The 11,489-nt window shown below is 44.9% G+C and overlaps 2 long non-coding RNA genes across 3 annotated transcripts; one reads left to right on the forward strand and one right to left on the reverse strand.

Moving 5' to 3' along the window:
* The first annotated feature begins 62 nt into the window (after positions 1-62).
* LOC145721548 (uncharacterized) lies at positions 63-4,613 on the forward strand. The gene is made up of 3 exons (XR_014145283.1): positions 63-1,997; positions 3,737-3,930; positions 4,417-4,613. It is a non-coding gene; the product is annotated as an uncharacterized LOC145721548 (long non-coding RNA).
* Positions 3,776-11,403, reverse strand: LOC145721549 (uncharacterized). Of its 2 annotated transcripts, none has more exons than XR_014145284.1 (3): positions 10,969-11,403; positions 4,376-4,494; positions 3,776-3,850 (listed from the first exon to the last, which is right to left on the reverse strand). It is a non-coding gene; the product is annotated as an uncharacterized LOC145721549 (long non-coding RNA). The 2 variants fall into 2 exon arrangements; XR_014145285.1 differs by having other exon boundaries at positions 3,800-3,850; positions 4,426-4,494.
* Between the last annotated feature and the right edge of the window lie 86 nt (positions 11,404-11,489).

Genomic DNA, 11,489 nt, shown 5'->3' on the forward strand with positions numbered 1-11,489 from the left:
TGATGGTGATGATGGTGATGATGATGATGGTGATGATGGTGATGGTGATTATGATGGTGATGATGGTGATGATGGTGATGGTGATGGTGATGATGGTGATGCTGATGCTGATGGGTGTGGGGAGGATGTTGATGATGATGGTGCTGGTGCTAATGACAAGATGGTGCTAAGAACTAACACTTGTATAAGTAGTGTGGCACTGTGTGCCAGACCCTGTTGTAGGCTAATATGCTAATTGCAAAAATTCTAGGAGTTAGGTGCTATTATTAGCTCCTCTTTACAGATCAGAAAATAGGCACAGAGAGGGTAAGTAACTTGCTCAGATCCTGTAAGTGGGTGGTGAGTGCTGAGCCATCATGCACTTTCTCAGAAGAGAGAAACTTCTCCCAGGAACCTGATAGACATTACATGCTCACTTTGCTTTTTGCAATGGGTATGGTTTACCATCTGGAAGGAATGTACATGAGGCTTAGTGTTTCTGGCTGAAGAACAATAGACTCCTGCTTACTTACCTCACTGATTTCCTGGGGGAAAGGGAAAAAGTCCTGAATTACCCTGATCTCAGGCTGTCTTCCTTCAGGCCACCACTGACTCAACTGTTGGAGTTCACAAAGTTGAATCTCTCTCTCTCGGTTAAGAATCCCTCTGTAGCTCCCCATTGCTTAAGGGTTAAACCGGAATTTCTCAATCTCAGCACTACTGACATTTTGAGCTGGATAATCCCTTGCCGTGGGAGCAATCCCTGCCTTGTGCATTGAGGATGTTTAGCAGCATCCTTGGCCTCTACTCACTGGATTCCAGAAACATCCTCGCAGTCATGACAATCATAATGTCCCCAAATGCCCCCCCCCGAGTAAAATGGCCCCCACTTTAGAACCAGCAGGTTAAAGGAAACAGGCTTCTGACCTAGAGAAAGTGATTTCAACACGGGTCTCAGAAGATCCTCCTGCCCGATGGTGGGCTCCCTGAAGGGTGGGTTCCCAGCCTTATTCCTATTTCTCTTCCCCCAAGGTTGATTTATAGCTCATAGCAATGATGACTCAAGAAACAGTGGTCAAATCAGACTGTGGTCAGGAAGAAAAGCATGCAAACAAAGCATGGGATGTACCAAGGACGTGTTTGGGGTGGAACCCTGAAAGAGTTCCTGAGGGCATCTCTGAAGAGGAGAGAGCTGCAGTTGAAGGCAGAGGAGCATTCTGATGGAGGTGGAAGGGAAGACGGGCTTCTGAGTCACAAAGGGCAGTGTGAGCAAGGGTTGGAGGCCTATAGGTACACTCTGGGGAGCTGGGGTGGGGTAAGCAATGCAGCTTGGGCCCTATTACCAAAGGTCTTCAACACCAGCCTCGGGTGATATGGAGCATCAGTGAGTTCCAAACCAAGGCATGAGAGGCCCAGATTTGGCTTTTAGAATAACCTCTCTTGGGCGCCTGGGTGGCTCAGTTGGTTAAGTGTCTGCCTTCAGCTGCGATCATGATCCTGGGGTCCTGGGATCGAGTCCCACATCAGGCTCCTTGCTCAGCGAGCCTGCTTCTCCCTCAGCCCCTCCCCAGGCTTGTGCTCTCTCTCTCTCTCTCACAAAAATAAATAAGTAAATAAGTCTTTAGAATAACCTCTCTCTCTGGCAGCTGTGTGGATGGTGAACCTGAGGAAGATACAGCGGGCTGTCACAATAATCCAAGTGAGACCCAGGGCCCAGCAGAGGGGAGAGCAAGGGACAGCGTCCTCCTATTTCATTGTGGATAAATGCTAATCCTTTCCAAGAGTGTAAAGGCGAATATAAAATTTCCAGCCCCTAATAAGTGATTCATAATATGACTTTCTTCCCCACCAGCTCTGCATCACTGTCTATGCAGTTCCTGGCCTAGCTGTGTGCTTCCTTGTTTCCTCAGGCTGGGAAAGCATCCTCTTCCTTAAAGGCCTGATGCCTCCTCGGTGGAGAATTCTCGAGCCCCAGATAGAGGGCGTGTTATGATTTCGTTTGTTTTCTCTATGAGATGGTGAGCATGTGGAGGTGATGACTTTGTCTTGTCCATTTATTCCTTGAACCAATATTGAATGAGCACCTAATATGTGCCAGGCACCATGCTAGGTACTGGGATACAGCTGTGTATAACTGTCTTGTGTCCCAGGCAGCCACAGAGGGCCCGATGAGTGAATGAAGGCATGAATGCATGAACCGTGGGGTGGTTGAGGGGGCTGAGACCAGGAGAGGCTCACTGAGTTAACCATGATGGCCTGGCAGGAAGTAGCCGGGGAGGGGCTGAAGCCCCAGACAGGGAAGGAACATGGAAATGGGTGTTTGGCGCAATGGGACTCTACATTGGATGCTTTTCTGTGAGGTGTTCTGTGTTCCCAGACCTGTCAGTGGCATGGCTCTGCTTCTTCAGCTAGTTGGCCAAAGATATAGGAACTATGGATATGTTTGTAGTGGACATGAATGGCTTGTATCCCACACACACTTGTCCCCTTGTTGTGAGGCAACAGTGTGCTTTGCCTCGGGGGATCTACCCATCCTCAACTTTCCATCCATATACATGCACGGGGCTCCACACCCAGCCTAGGATGGGAGTGTGTGATCCAGACCTACATCATTCAGTGTACCTGAAGGCCACAAAGCTTGCTCGAGGGCAGGCATGTGACCTGAGCGCCCTCAGCTAGTGTCCAATCAGGGTGAACTTCAAAGCTTTGGTGGGCTGTTGGGACAAGAGCACTAATACCCTTTTGCCCTGGATGTGAGTGTGGAAGGTGTGGATTTTAATTTCATTGCTGTTGGGTGCCATCTTATAACCACCAGGAGAGGTCCTTTCTATACGTGGAAACCCACAGTGGGGAGTCATGGGGTGGAGAAACAGAGAGTGAAATTAGGTCCCAATGTCACTGTCTGAGCTCCTGGATCCAGCCCGCTCTGAAGCCAGCAAAATCTTACCTCACCTGCATTTTGGTTATTTTCTCAAGCCAGTCTGTTGGATTTTCGATGTTAACTGTTGCAGTGTTCTACTGGGTGCTCAACTTGTGGCGAGGAAATCTTGGTACTGGTTAGACTCCAGTGGAAGGATGTAGGAATGCACCATGGCAAAGCTGTCAACAGTGTGGCACCCCGCTCCTCCCCTCTGGCTGTTTTGTAAGAAGAAGGCAGTAGAGCACCAGATCCTTTAAACAAGGGACAAACCAATGTGTGCAGTGCATTCCTAGAGTATATTTCCTAAAAGGAGTGGCCTCCTGGTTCCAGACTTTCTTCTTGGGTCTTCTCACAGACCCTGGCACAATCAATGCTTCTTGACCTTGGTGACATCCTCTGCTGGTCCTTTAGTGCCATCCATGTCTTTAACTCAGCTTACCTCTGGCTGGTTCTTGTACCTTCTCCTTGTCTCAGGACACTCAGAGATACTTCTGGAAATGTCATTCCTCCAGACTGGACTCAGCCCTGTAGCTCTCATTTCTTAGAAATTTACCATGTGCCCAGTTCCATGTAATCAGTTGTCTCAATCTTCAAACAACCTTGTATATTCCCATTTTATAGATGAGGAAATTGAGGCCCAGAGAGGTTAAGTAACTTGCCCAAGGTCACACAGCTATCAAGTGGGGAAAGTGGACCATACCTTATATCTCCTCTACTCCACAGCCTGTGCCTTTAACCACTCTGCCATATTTCCTCTCTGGCTTCCTTGCCTTGAGGGCAGGACCCAGACCAAAATGAGCCAATGTCCTAACCTGTGACCTGTTTTTCCCACCGTAGTAGATGCTGTCAATGCCCCACCTATATCCCCTAGCACTCACCAGTCCACCTTCTGGCTGCAAGCACCAGCAACTCTGCCCAAGGACGTTCTCTGGCCTCAGGAGACAGCTTAGCCTGTGAAGAGGGCAAGCAGAAGTGTCAGAGAGTTAGCGCTCACAGGGCAGGTCTCAGCCAACAGTGATTGGAATTGGCAGGTGAGTTGCTCAGTTTCCTTGCTTCTCAGAGCACGTGGCAGGGACAACTTAAAGGCATGCTCTGCAGTCTCTCAGAGGCTCCAGGGAGATGGAGCTCTGGTCTCCCAGCATTAACCTGCTCATCAGTGGTACTGCCCTGGCTCCATTCCCTCCGCATTCACTGCCCCACTCCCTCCCAGTGCTTTCTGGGATCGCTTCACATGTAAATTGTGCTCCAGTCCTCATCTGAGGGACTTGTGGGGCAACCTAACCTAAGTCAGACACCTCCTGTAGCATCCTCGGTATTTCTCCGAAGAACCACCCTCGCTGGATCTCAGTCCATATAAATTAGAGAGAATTGACTCTACCCTGGCTCAGGAGTGAGCAGGTGACTCAGGAGTGGCCAATCAGAACACTGTGGTCCCTTACTCTTAGTGATTTGGTAAGAGATGGGCATGTGACTTACTGAGCCAATGAGACCCTGAGATTCTTCTGTCCTTTCCACAGGTGTCTCACCTGTTCCACTTGGAAGATGTGGGGCTGGAGCTCTGGCAGCCATCTTGCTTGAAACCAGCTTTACTACTTCTGAATATAAAGACAGAACATGTGTTGCAGGAGATGGCAATGATGGCCTCTCTTTAACCCTCCCTGTATCCCCCTGCCATGTAACTTATTGGTGCCTCTAACTTGGATTCTGAGTTCTACCACATGACTTGTTGTGGCCAGTGGGATTTTAGCAGGTGTGAAGGGAGGCAGAAGCTTGACATTTGCTTCCATGATTGGACTTATTTGCAATTCCACCACTGCCATGAGGATGCCTCATGGGGCCACTCACAGGGTAAGAGATAATGTGGAGCAGAGTTGTCTCAACTGCCAAGCTGAGGTCAGTCTAGATCATCCAACAGCCAGCCTATGCCCAGACATGAAAGAGCCCAGCCAAGATCAGCAGAGCTGCCTGGCCAACCATTGCAACATGAGCAATAAATACTTCTGTCGCAGGCCATGAAGGGCTTTTGGCAGCTTTCCTATAGCTGTAGGTAATGGATGCAATTCTCAATTAGAAAGTTGGAGCCATATAGAAAAGCTTAAAAAATTTAAGTGAAAATCACCTGAAATCTCAGAGGTAGCCTGTGGTGACATTTTGGTGAACATTTCTCCACGTGCATGGGTGCACACACCATACACACCTCCAGGCACGTCCCCAGGCAAGAAATTAATATAATTTCGGCAAGATGGGGGAGGGTTCTGGGGTAAAGGCCACAAAGATAAGGATAGGACGTCATCCTCGGAAAGGGCATTGTTGCCTCAGAACATCTGGGAGGAAGTAACAATGATGAAAGGATTAGCGTTGGGTATGTAGAGAGGAAGACAGAAAGGCTAAGGTCTCAGGGAGGTTGAAGGAGGTTATAAAAACATGATGGTTAAGAAATCAGAGATACACAGGACAATAAAATAAGCAGGAATGGGAAGATTCTTGGGAAAGAATCAGGCTGGTTTATTTAAAACTCTGTCACCCCAAACCCCGGGGTTTATTCATTCATTCATTCAATGAACATTTATTGATACCTGCTATGTATCATCACATTCTAGGAGCTAAGGACTGCAAAGGTGAATGAGACATGGTCCCTGAACCCCAGGGAATTTGTGGTCAGCTGAAGGAAAGAGTCACCAGGTAATTAGGGTACAACATGCCAGTTGTAAGAGGAAGGCATGCAAACAGAGAAAATTTTCTAGAGAAGGGCCAACCAAGTGGGCAACTACTGGATGAATAGGAGTTCTCCAGTTTGGGGTGAGTGGGATGAGGTGGGGAGAGTGACCCAAGGGAAGGAACAAAATTTGCAAAGGTATGAAGGTGAGAACAATCGCTGGGGTAATTGATATGAGATCAGGGAAGGTGAGGGGGCAGGGAGAGTAACAAAGACAGGTAGAAAAGAAACAAGGTTCTGATCCAGGAGAACAGTAGCTTTTAAAGTTTTTTATTATAAGCCACAGGAAGAACTTCATTTCCTATTTTGGCCCTGTACAATCATATACACATACACATGCGTGTGTGTGTGTGTGTATCTAAAGCAAAGGTCAGCAAAACAATATTTCACTCTGCAACATGACATTCATTCTGATATTTGTTTTAAAATGTTGGTCAGGGGGCGCCTGGTCAGCTCAGTTGGTTAAGCAGCTGCCTTCGGCTCAGGTCATGATCCCGGGGCCCTGGGATCAAGCCCCGCATCAGGCTCCCTGCTCAGCGGAGAGCCTGCTTCTCCCTCTCCCTCTGCCTGCCTCTCTGCCTACTTGTGCTCTTTCTCTCTATCTCTCTGTCAAATAAATAAATAAAATCTTTAAAAAAAAATAAAATGTTGGTCAGGGGTGAAATAAGCTGATCACAAAATAGTTCACATCACATGATTTCATTCCTTTAAAATTCTATAGTAGGTGAAACTAATTTATAGTGGTATAAATGACATCAGTGGCTGCCTGGGGTGTGGACTGGGTGGGGGCAAGATTAACTGCAAAGAAGTGAAAGAGAACTTTCTCAAGAGATGGAAATTTTCTATATCTTGATTGGGGTGGTGGTTACATGGGCACATGCATTTGTCAAAAACAAATACATAAAAATACATGTATGTGAGGGAACTTTCTCAGGTGGTGTTGATGTTCTATATCTTGATAAAGGATTTGCATTGCACAGGTGAATGCATTTGTCAAAACTCATCAAATGGTACACTTATGATCTGTGCACTTCATTATATGCAAATTTTACATCAGAAAGAAAAAAGACTGTAGACAAAAATTGAACTGTAGTTGATGAGATGCATGCTGAAGTGTTAGGAGAAAGTATTGTGGTGTCTGCAACTCACCACTTCGAAATGGTTAGAGCAATGGAAAGTTTGACAGACATATGATAAAGAAAATATAATACAAATGCTAATGCATGTCAAGATAACTCAATGAAGAAAGACTAGTCTTTTTAATACATGATGCTGGATATCCACCTACAAAAGAATGAAGCTGGATCCCTACCTCACATCATATACAAAAAATAATTCAAACTGATCAAGGACCTAAATACAAGAGCTAAACTATAAAACTCTTAGGAGAAGGCATAGGTATAAATCTTCCTGACCTTGGACTAGGCAATGGTTTCTTAGCTATGACACAAAAAACAATCAACAAAAGAAAAAAAAAATAAGGAAACTTGACATCATCAAATAGATGTGGTTTAGAGGATTCCATCAAGAAAGTGGAAAGATGATCCACAGAACTGAAGAACATCTTTGCCAATCATGTATCTGATAAGAGACTTGTCTCTAGACTATGTAAACAACAATTACACTTCAGTAATAACAATTCAGACAACCCGATTCTAAAATGATAAAGAATCTGAACAGACAGTTCTCCAAAAAAGATATACAAGTGGCCAACAAGCACATTAAAAAATAGTCAACATCATCAGGGAGATGCAAATAAAAACCACCATGAGATACTGTTTTGTAGCCACCAAGACAGCAATTATCAAACAGACAATTGCAAGTGTTGGTGAGGAGGTAGAGAAATTGTAACCCTGTATGCAGCTGGTAGGGATGTAAAATGGTGCAGCCACTTTGGAAAACAGGCTGGCAGTTTATGACCCAGCAATTTCACTCCTGGGCATATAACCCAAGAGAAATTAAAACATGTGTCCATATAAAAACTTGTACACAAATTTTCACAGCAGCATTATGTGTAATAGCCAAAGGGCAGAAATGACCCAGATGTTCCATCAACTGACAGTGGATAAGTAAAATGTGGCATATCCATACAGGAGAGTATTATTTGGGAATAAAAAGGAATGTATATTGGTACCCGCCACAACATGGATGAACCTGGAAAACATGATGCTAAGTGAAAGAAGCCAGTTGCAAAGGCTCACATGTTGTGTGTTCTATTTATATGAAATGTCCACAGTAGGCAAATCCATAGAGACAGAAAGCAGACTAGTGTTGCCCAGGGCTGGAGGTGGGAAGGGCAGAGTAGGAGATTGATGGTTAAAGGGTGCAGGTTTTCTCTGGGAAGATGAAAATGTTCCAAAATTGATTGTGGTGAAATCTGTGAATACACTAAAGCAATTGAATTGTACATTTTTAATGAGCGAATTATATGATTTATTTTTATTTTTTAAAGATTTATTTATTTGGGAGAGAGAGTGCATGCATGCATGTGAGAGCATGGTGGGCGGGGCAAAGGGAAAAGGGAGAGAGAATCTCAAGCAGACTCCCCACTGAGTGCAGAGCCCCATGCAGGGCTCAATCTCATGGCCCCAAGATCATGACCTGAGCCAAAATCAAGAATTGGACACCTAACTGACTGAGACACCCAGGTGCCCTGACTGCAGTATGATTTATGGATTGCATCTCAATAAATCTGCTTATAAATGTTTATGTAGATATAAATGAAAAATTTGATAAATTGCACTTCACCCAAATTAAACACTTCTTTTTTTTTAAAGATTTTATTTATTTATTTGACAGAGAGAGAGACAGCGAGAGAGGGAACACAAGCAGAGGGAGTGGGAGAGGGAGAAGCAGGCTCCCCGCTGAGCAGGGAGCCTGATGCAGGGCTCGATCCCAGGACCCTGAGATCATGACCCAAGCCGAAGGCAGATGCTTAACGATTGAGCCACCCAGGTGCCCCCAAATTAAACACTTCTGCTCTTCAAAAGACTCTACCAAGGGTATAAAAAGATAAGCCACAGAATGTGAGAAAATATTTGCAAATTATATAGCTAATAAAGGACTTGTATCCATAATCTATAAAGAACTCTCAAAACTCAATAAGAAAATGACTCAACTTTTTTAAATGGGCAAAAGACTTGAACAGGCATTTCACCAATAAATATAGACATGTGGCAAATGAGTACCTGAAAAGATGGTCAACATTATTAGTCATCTGGGAATTACAAGTTAAAACCACAATGAGATACCTCATCACATATTAGAATGGCTCAAATTTTTTCAGTGTACCGACAATACCAAGTGATTATGAGAGTCGAAACAACTGGAACCCTCATACATTGCTGGTGGGAATGCAAAATGACAGGGTCATTTGGAAAGTAGCTTGGCAGTTTCTTATAAAGTAAAACATATTTTACCATACAACCTACTGTCCTACTCCTGGGTATTTACTCTAGAGAATGAAAACACATTTACAGAAAAACCTGTCTGCAAATGTTTCCATACAGTGACTCTATTTATAATTGCCAAGAAAATAGAAACAACCCAAATGTACCCCAGCTGGTGGTGAATGGATAACCAAACCTTGGTACATCCACACGATGAACTACTGCTCAGCAGTAAAAAGGAAAAATCCTCTGATACACACAACACTATGGAAAAATCTCCAATGCACTATGCGTTATGAAAGAAGCCAGACTCAAAATGGTACATACCGTATAACTCTCTTTCTATGACAAGCTTCAGGGAGAGAAAACAGTGGTTGCCTGGGCCAGGGGTGGGAAGAAGGGTCACTGGAAATGGGCAGGGGAGAATTTTTTGGATTAAAGGAACCATTCTGTATCATGATTGGGGTGGTGCCTACTCAGCTGTATTTATCAAAATTCATAGAAGTGTACTCTAAAATGCGTGAATCTCACTGTATGTAAATTATACCTTAATCTAAAAAAATTAAAAATATATATTAATGGTAGAATCTGGATGGTGGGAATATGGGTATTCATCATACAATTCTTACAACCCTTTGGTATGTTTGAACGTGTCCCCAACCAGATGCTTGGCAAAAAACATCGAAAAGATGTTAGGTGGTTGATAAAAATAAATGTGCGCATGACCAAAACAAACTAATACACAATTAACTAAATTTTAAAAAGTGACTCATTTCACCCTTCAAGTCTTAAATAATAATAAATAATAAATATAGTAATTAAAGCATGGTCCACACCGCATTGATTTTGTAAGCCATTGATGGGCCAAGACCTTCAGTTAGGAGAACACTCGTTTAGACCTGGTTAAGGCACTTGAACTTTAACCTGAGAGAGCCTGGGGAGATTAAGGTCCCCAGATGTGGACTGAGCTGGGCCGACTCCCCACTCTAGGACCAGGACTACTTGGAGGTTCCTAGGGAGTAGCTGGGGTTCGTGCCCAGCTGAGAGGGTAATGGCTGTCTGGTGTCCCCAGGGAAGCTGGACCAGGGAAAGAATCCTGTGTCCTGCATCAGGGGGCCAGCGTCAGGATGACAGCAGAGGGCAGTGGGCATTCTGAAAGTTGTCACCTGTGTGGATGAAAATCAAAGCCTTCCTCAACCATCTGGACTGGATCAGACCTTAAATTTTCACATGACTCTGGACGGAAGAAGGCTCTCCAGTTATGACAGAGAGTAGCTTTCTTGCCAGCCTGTCACTGGGCACACAGGGTCAGGCTTAATTTAATTTATTAGTAAAATCATACTTCCTGCATTTAATAAGACAATTGCAGTCTGGGAAAAATTGATCCCTATTATATTTGATGTATATATTGGAGTTACATTTAATTTCAACTTTTGTAAAGGGGTTCACGAATAAGAAAATAGTCTGCTACTTGAAACCGCAAGTTTCGAAACCTCTCATTCAGACTAATTTTTTTTTTAAAGATTTTATTTATTTATTTGTGTGAGAGAGAATGAGAGAGAGCACATGAGAGGGGGGAGGGTCAGAGGGAGAAGCAGACTGCCCGCCGAGCAGGGAGCCCGATGCGGGACTCGATCCAGGGACTCCGGGATCATGACCTGAGCTGAAGGCAGTCGCCCAACCAACTGAGCCACCCAGGCACCCTCATTCAGACTAATTTTAAAGAGTTTCACCTACCCGTGGTCTTGAAGCTCAGATAATAACCCAGTGTCCTCTTTACCAGCCCCATTTCCTGACCTCTGTGCCATTACCCAATGTTCAGAATACTCACAGTTTTAAGAGGGAGCAAGTCTTTCATACTTCTTTGACCTTGCATAGACCTTTTCTCTCTCTTGTCCCCTTGGTGAACTCCTATTCAGCCTTCAGGACCCTGCTTAAGCTGCACCTCATCTGTGGAGACTTACCTGGATTCTTTCTCCTTATGACAGTGTCAATGATTCCTTTTTCTGCATTTCTACCTATCTGTGCATGCGGCTGTAACATCAGGCTGGCTTTCTCTCTGGATGTACGAAATGCCATAGGAATTTGTTGTTCCAAATAAAACTAAGACCAATGCCAAGCCCTCATGCTCCAGTGTATAACAGATGACTCTCAGTGGTTGCTGGAGTCTCTCCCTGTTTCCAGGGTGACACGAGGGTAGAGGTGTCATACACAGGGCAAATGCTTATGGAGAGTCCTCTGGGCTCTGATCTGCAAAAGGCACCATTGAGTGGCTATTGTCTGATTCTGCCTGCCCCCAGAAGGAGGGTAGTTGTCTTCACTGCTCCTTCCCAGCTTGGGCACCACCCCTTCTCACATCATGCAGTCCCACTGGGGTCCTGTCACCTCCCCGCACACGGCAAGGCAGCACGGCATTGTCACGCAACCCCCAAATGCCTCCACCCCCTCCCCCAGGTTTGGGGAACTCTCCCCCTCCTGAGGCTCT

Source organism: Leptonychotes weddellii, chromosome 5 (genome assembly GCF_054177405.1).
Source record: "Leptonychotes weddellii isolate Sample4059 chromosome 5, ASM5417740v2, whole genome shotgun sequence".
In the NCBI taxonomy this organism is placed as follows: domain Eukaryota; kingdom Metazoa; phylum Chordata; class Mammalia; order Carnivora; family Phocidae; genus Leptonychotes; species Leptonychotes weddellii.